Source organism: Conger conger, chromosome 12 (genome assembly GCF_963514075.1).
Source record: "Conger conger chromosome 12, fConCon1.1, whole genome shotgun sequence".
In the NCBI taxonomy this organism is placed as follows: Eukaryota; Metazoa; Chordata; class Actinopteri; order Anguilliformes; family Congridae; genus Conger; species Conger conger.
The window spans coordinates 14638659-14646587 of record NC_083771.1 but is presented as its reverse complement, the minus strand read 5'-3'; positions in this window follow the sequence as shown (position 1 = coordinate 14646587).

Genomic DNA, 7929 nt, shown 5'->3' with positions numbered 1-7929 from the left:
AGGCTGAATGCTGCACAGCGCACTACCAGGCCTACGGACACACCCAGTTACCTCGCGGTAACTTCGTGGACTATAGCGAGTGGAAACTGGTGTACGCGGAACGCTACATCAGTTTACTCCTGCAAAGCTCACCATCGAACAACAGCAACAAACTTTTCCACCCGGAAAAAGGACAAGCGAACATCCTTCCAGCAACCGAGTGGACCAGACGACAGCGCGCGGCTAAGACCCCCCAGCCTGCGCATCTCTCCCGGACACCATTCACAGCACCATCGCCGCTTCTACAAGGACAGCATGTCTTTTGGATCCAGCAATGCGTATGGACTCAGTAAGAAAACAAACATTCAGGCATAGCCAGTGTTTAGTTTAGTCTTAACTGTTTTTGTGAATCTGTGTTTCAATATTTACCATCCTACCATTGTAATGTGTTTGGTTAGCTACATATATATGTACGTGAATTGATTCCCCGTCTTTTGCGCATATATAGAGTAAAACTACGCAAGTAGTCCCTTCTCACAGCTAACTCTAACTCATTACCACACCCAGAACTCTAGCTTACTCAAGCTAGCTACTCCCACTTTTCCTTTGTTCAAGCGACACGCGCGCTTGCGCGCGCTACACACACGCACACACACATACCCAACTAAATTTCCTTACTAACTTCCCGTTAGTTTATCTGTTCTGTGTTTTACGTTTGTTTAATAAATATATTTTATTAAACCCCGGTGTCCGTTTTGGAATCGCATAGACATGAGAGCCGAGTTAAAGCAGTCTTTCGAAGAACTTCCAACCTTCAGGTTATCGGTATGTTTAATCATTAATATTGGTTATTTTAATTAATTAAAATACTAAATTTGTGGTTGGATATTTCTGATAACAGTAATTTTATGAGACTGATTACTTTTCGCAGTTATACTGCAACACAACGTTTAACTGGCGCCCCGGTTTCGTAGAGAATAAAATCCCTGCGTTATTTGGCGGCCCGTGCGAGGACCCTACATAATTTGGAGTCCCGTGCGAGGACCCCTACACAGGCATATTAACACAAAACATAAATAGGGTTGAGCTAACGGGGAGAGCTATGTGAGAGATGTGAGTCTGTTTCTGCACGTGTGCACGTAAGTACATGTGTCCTTTGAAAGAAAGGAAATGAAAGGGTGAAGGTAGCTATCACTTGACAAAGAGAGAAGCGTAGCTTCAACTCAAAGTGATTCTAACTATTGACTGATCGTTCTGATGGAAAGTGTTAGCGTTAACTCTATCCACGTAAGGAGCAGAAGGGGCAATGAAAGAGTCCAAAGAGAATGGCAGTGGGAAGAGCCATGACAATGCGATTGTCATAGCTCTTATTCTGTAAAATGTTATTGCTTCTCGCGGCGTTACGGTATTGCGACAAACAATGTTTAGATATTAGTTTGGACGAAAAGAAGGAAGCCTGCACACTGATATGCTCCTTACACATCTTTATTGTAGACAACATTTCGATCAGTGGATCTTCGTCAGGTTTAGTTAGGCACATTTTGCTAGGATTTTTCAACCTGATTTTTCAATCAGTGTTAATATTATTTCCTTGTTTAGACCACCACCTGGTTTTTCCCGTTTTTTTGTAAGCTGCTTATCATCATGGTTTCTTCTTTACACATTCTCTAGCCTACTGTTCATTTTATTACAGGCCTATTATAAGAATTATTTTTTCATGCAATGTTACTCCAATGTTTCCCTTCTCTGTTGCCTTGTAATATGGCATGAAGCAGCTACGCCCCATTGTCTACCTACCTGTACAGTACTTTTCCTGATTTTCTAGTGTTCTTTTTTTGTGATAGCTCCATATCCATTTCTCAGTGCCTTGCAATATGTACATGTTAGCATGCCATATTTCTGATTTTTTTTGGGGTGTTTCCTACTACATTTAATTTATTCAACTGCATAATTCTTAACAGTCTTAGTAAGACGGTTGTTAATTTGTTGGTTTCAGAATGTTTTTGCGTTGCGACTGTTTCTTTAGTAATTCTGGCCCTCAGTTTTGTTCAGCTTGTCAGATTGGGATGCATTCCTCAGCATTAGTGTTTTCGCTCTCTGGTTTTTGCATGTACTGCTTCTGGGCCTCTTTTTAATGCTCTTGCATAAATCATACCTGGCTTTCATGTATTTGTCAGCATTGCTGGATTTTAAATGCAATGGAGCAAGCTTTCACTTTCACTTTTAATAAATATTAAAGGTGAAAGTGAAAGATGAATTTCTTACTTCAAGGTTTTTGCCTTAATTTATAAACTTTAAAAAAAACAACTATTATGAAAGACCTGAAATCTCAAGCCTGGGCTTAAGTGACCACTAGGGTTGTAACTATACACTAAAATCTTGGTCTGATAGCCCTGCATACAGGTACGTGTTTGGCATAGTCTAAAAAAATGCATAATAGGAAACTGCTTTCCAAGTGAGGGAACAAACAGAGTGGTGTACTGCCTCTGTTACATACTTTTGGGAGAACCCTGTATATAATACTACACACTGAGTGAGCACTTTATGAGGAAGACCTGTACATCAGCTTGTTAATGCAAATATTTAATCAGTCAATCATGTGGCAGCAATGCATAAAAGCATGCAGGCATGGTCAAGAGGTCCAGCTGTTTTTCAGACCAAATGTCAGAATGGGGAAGAAATGTGATCTAAGTGACTTTGACTGTGGAATGATTATTGGTGCCAGGCTGGGTGTTTTGAGTATCACAGAAGCTAGTTTCATGCACAATGGTCTCTAGAGTTTGCAGAGAATGGTGCCGAAAAACAAAAAAACATCCAGGGAACAGCAGTTCTGGGGGCAAGAACATGTTGCTAATGAGAGAGGTCAGTTGAGAAGGGCCGGACTGGTCAGGAACGTGACAGTAACACAAATAACCACACATCAAATCTCTTAAGTGGATAGGCTACAGCAGCAGAAGACCAATAAGTAAAAAAAAAAAGAAGTCTAATAAATACCTAATGAAGTGCTCAGTGAGTATATATAATGTTATAAAATATCCATCCATCCATCCATCCATCCATCATCTTAACCTGCTCATGCTGAACAGGGTCACTGGAGCCAATCCCAGCATACATTGGGCGAAAGGCAGGAATACACCCTGGGGAGGTCACCAGTCCATCACAGGGCGCACCTGTCACTCACACACACACACACACACATATCCACTGGAAATTTACACTCTCCAATCAGCCTAACTTGCATGTCTTTGGACTGTGGGAGGAAAACCCACACAAACGCAGGGAGAACATGCAAACTCCGCACAGAGAGGCTCTGGCCGACCGGGATTCAAACCCAGGGACCCTTGCCGTGAGGCGGCAGCGCCACCCACTGCACCATCTGTACCGCCCACTAAAAGGCTTATGTTTTATATTTTCAGAAGGGCCATTTATTTGCAATATAATGTATAGATTTGTAGTGTATTTCAGTTTATTTAAGGATGTGCCTGTTCCTTTTATGTGTCCAGGTTAATTTTCTGCTTCCTGGCACTCACGCATAGCTCACTACTGGCTACTGCTACTTATAGCAATTGGAAGGTCATCACTGGTACACAATACCACGGTTGTTTTTTCATAATAGTAACTTGTATTCAACATATTTAATGTTGCAATACATCATATTTGATTAGATTGCACTGTTATGTGGAAGAAGAGTATAAATATACAATGGCATGTGCTGTCAGCGTGGGGATGTCAGAAGTAACCGTTTGTGTTTATCAAAGTGGAAGAAATGAACACGGATCTAATTGAGTGTACATTAAAAGTGTTGTGACTCCAGCACTTCAGGTGATAAGTGGGAGAACAGTAATTTTACTGCCTGATTACCGCTGGTAATTAGATACTGATCCTGCAATTACGTAGAAGTAGGTACTACACACATCTCTTGCCTTGCGTTCCAAGCAGAAGGTCTACCCTGCTTCTAAGGAGTCCTACATGAATTACACAGTTGTGAAATATAACTGGAGTTGCAGGGTAATCCTTTATTAAACAATTTTTATTGATCATTTATTAAATCTAATGTGTTTCTTAAGTAGTGTGTTTATTAAGTCGTGTACAATTACTGTCTTTGTACTATTTGGACATCTGAAAGATTTATACTATTATCTGCAATGAATGTGCATCACATTCCCTTTTTCATCTGAGTTAAATGTAAATAAATGGTACTTTAATAAAGAACATCACATCCTTTCTGACAGAATTTTCCAAGTAATTACTTAATAATGCTAATTTATTGCTAATGCTAATGAAGTGGTGGTAATGAAGTGGTGTTTCATGCTGCTTCAATGAGAAGCCAGTCAGATCTTTTTTGAAAGTGAAATGAACATGAAAAAGAATGAATCAATAGTAAAGTTATCAGTGGGAAATGTACTTTATTTTACACTGAGCATTGTAGTGTATTTCTCTGGTGATTGATGAATAATTGATAGACTATATATAGGCAATTTAAAATATTTTAATGAACAGAGGAGGTGACATCATTGGGCCTCATTTAATTGGAGATTTTTTCGGTAGAAAGTGCTCTGAGGAGTGCGCCACATTTGATTCAAGAGACGCTTTTAACTTCAGAAAACTCCTAAATAACCACCAGATGAGGTTCCTTTAAGACAGCAGGTGAAGCAGTGCTTCACCAAAAAAACGAAACAAACATACATAACACATATTTCTTGAATGTCAAATTGTCATAACAATGACTCTTCCCTTTGTGGTGCAAAAACAGTTCATGTCCGTGAACGGCAAAACAGCGCCCCCGCTCATGAAGTAAATACATTTTTGCTTCACTTGGCAATGATTGGATATTTGTGGATTCATGGCGCGTTTTTAACCCCACCCGTGAAGTATGCTTCACTAATTACTTCTAATCATGCACATTCGTGTGGCCGTTCTCGACATGCTGATTGACATAAAGTCTAACCAATCAGAACATCACAGTTCAACTCAGTTGGCACTTGCTCCGCCATTTTTATGTTTTGGGTTGTAAAGGGGTGTATTGAGAATTGAGATTGAGAGAGATAGTGAGTAAAGGTGATAATTATAGCAATTGTTTGAGTTTGAATGGTTGAAGCGTTGTCTGCGTTGTATATATTGATGTAAACATTTAAGTATATATTGATCTAAATATTAGGCTTAGATTTTTTTTGTTATTAACTGTTGTTTCAAATTTCATTTTGAAATTCAAACACCATTCGAAGTCTAGAGAAAGACTTGAGGCTTTGTTAGCGTATTAGCTAACAAATTTGGCTGCATTCATTTCATTCAGATTTTGGAACTGGAAGAAAATGACATCTGCAAGGGCGAGTGAAGGTGAAAAGAACACGGGTACCATACTGGTAAAAGGCGATAAGAGTGAGACGGGTGCGTGGGGGTTGGACCCAAAATGCACGACTCAGAAACAATAGTTATATAAAGACCCCTCAGGGCTTTATTCGGGACGAATCCCAGGAGCGTAGTCAAAACAAGCAAAGTCCATACACGTAGATCCAGCCAAACAAATAGTAAACAAACAAAAAGCACGGTGCCGAGGGAAGAGGCAAACTTGTAGTCGGTAGACGTGCAGGGAGGTCCGGTAGCAGGAGAGCTGTCAGCGGGGCAGATGAACAGGCGGACGGCAGGCAGAGGCGTAGTCGTGGGCGAAGCGGGAGTCGAAACCATGAAACAATCAGCGAAGCAAAAGTACAAAACGGTAGGCGAGGACGTGGTCAAAAACAAACAGAGGTCAACAAAACAGAAATCAATAAACAATGGTCGGTAACAGGCTTGGATCGTAACGTGTAATCAAACAGTAAATAATGCTCAAGAGTTGCGTAGTAAAACTAGAGGCAGACAATTTCGCGAAGAACAGTTGCGCGACTGGGCTATAAATGCGGGTGTAGACAGGTGTAGACAATTATTAGAGCATAGCAAGGAAATGGAAAACAGGTGCGATGGATGACAAGTTTAACAAGGTGATTAGTAATCGTTAGTAATAAACCTATCCTGCCCTAGCATTAGAAAATTAGTAAATGACATGCACGAGAAACGTAAGGTAACATGAACACATGATTAGTTTGTTAGTTTCTACCCAATCCTGATCTAGCGTTAGTAGTTTTAGTAAATAGACAAATGGAAACAATTAGGGAGTGAATGACAGAAAGAGAGAGAGAGAAAAGGCGGAACGCAAGGTTTGCGGAAAGACATGTAAAAGTGTATGCATAAACAACGACCAGTTAACGTAACAATAAACATAAATCAAAACATAACACAAAGCGAAACTAAGACGATAACCATTCAACATAACAAGGTAATATAATCGTAACGAAACATAACTAGACATGACGAGAAAATAAATCGTAACAAGAAATAAACTAAACAACATGACGAACCTAGACTAACATAATACATGATAAGACACTACGTGACTAAGACAACATGAATAAACATAAAACATTGCAAGACAGACCTGAAACTTGACAAAGAGAATGCCATTTTCCTGCGGTGGAATACTGAGCGTGCTTCAGAATTCAGAATGTCAGAATTCTGTTCTAATATTTGTCTTCTTTCCATAAAATACAATAAAAAATCAAATCAGTAAGTAGAATCAATAACAGCATACCATGTAAGAAGCTGAAACCATATGTCTCCTTATAATCCTTATAATACAGGTACGGATAGGTAGAAACCGGTAAGATAAGCATCCCAGGAAATTTTTTTTATAAGCATTACATTAATAATTGATGCCATCCAAATTTGCCATGCTCACCGGGTAGGATTTGGATACAATTCTGTCAATATTGTTTCCAACATCCAATGTGTTGAACATTTTCCCAGGTCATCTTTCTTGTGCCAAAAAAAATCTTAATGGGCAATATTAATGCTTAAATTCAACCTATTTATTGTATAAGTTAGTCCAATCCAGCAAACCAAAAAACAGATGTTTATTGATGTAACAACATCCCCAAAAAAGACAACACATGTCTGGTACTGCATATCAGCATCCTCTGTACCATTAAAGTACCAAGAATGTTCAGCATAAAGATCTGAAATGTATGGTGTCATCCTGTTACAAGTAGTAAGATGATCTCAACCATCTTCTCTCAATTGTAGCACACAGTTAAGGCAATATGTGCCCCCTCAGTTGTGTTTGTCTTTTACAATAGAACACCTGATTACAATGTTACATTATTTTGTTTATCTGTTGAATATTCATAGGTGATGGATTGTGACATGACATCATCTGGCTGTTCATAAATGTGATGAGTACATGACTACTTGTCATGGTATTCTGTTTTGTGTTGATAATTTAAGAGAATTTAAATGACATGACCATTGTGATTGGTTGTCAATTGAACGCGTTTAACAGCCTATATCTGGCTGTGTGATGTGGTCAGTGTTTATCACCTGAAAACAGCCGGGGTCAACAGGTAAAGTATGGCACAACGGGTTTGATTTTTCACCAGGGGTGACGGTGGGTTTGCTTCACCAAAGATTCTGGCCAGCAGCCGCTGCTAATAACCACATAAACACGATGAATCCCCACCTCTTCCTAAATGAGCCTGGGAAATAGCAGAGATGACACCACATAAATTCCATACAAGGCTAGGTGTCAAAATGAATGAATTAAAATGGCTTCAGACCAGATTACAATTTTTTTTGTGCAGTACTGTCGGTGGGTTCTGTCAGATAGGCAACATATTGTGACAACATATTTACTGTTTTCTTCTTTTTTCATTGTTCTATTAACCCTATATATTGTACTGAGCCTCCAAGGCTAAGATTGTTGTTAACTATATACAAAAATGTTTAAAAATTTTAATATTGGCATTGGTTTGTCTTTCCTTTGTAATTATTGAGTTTGGAGGTTAGTACTGGTGTGTGTCTGTGTGTCTGTGTGCTTGCGTATGGTGCCCCACCCAGGTCATTAAGCAGCTACTGACATTA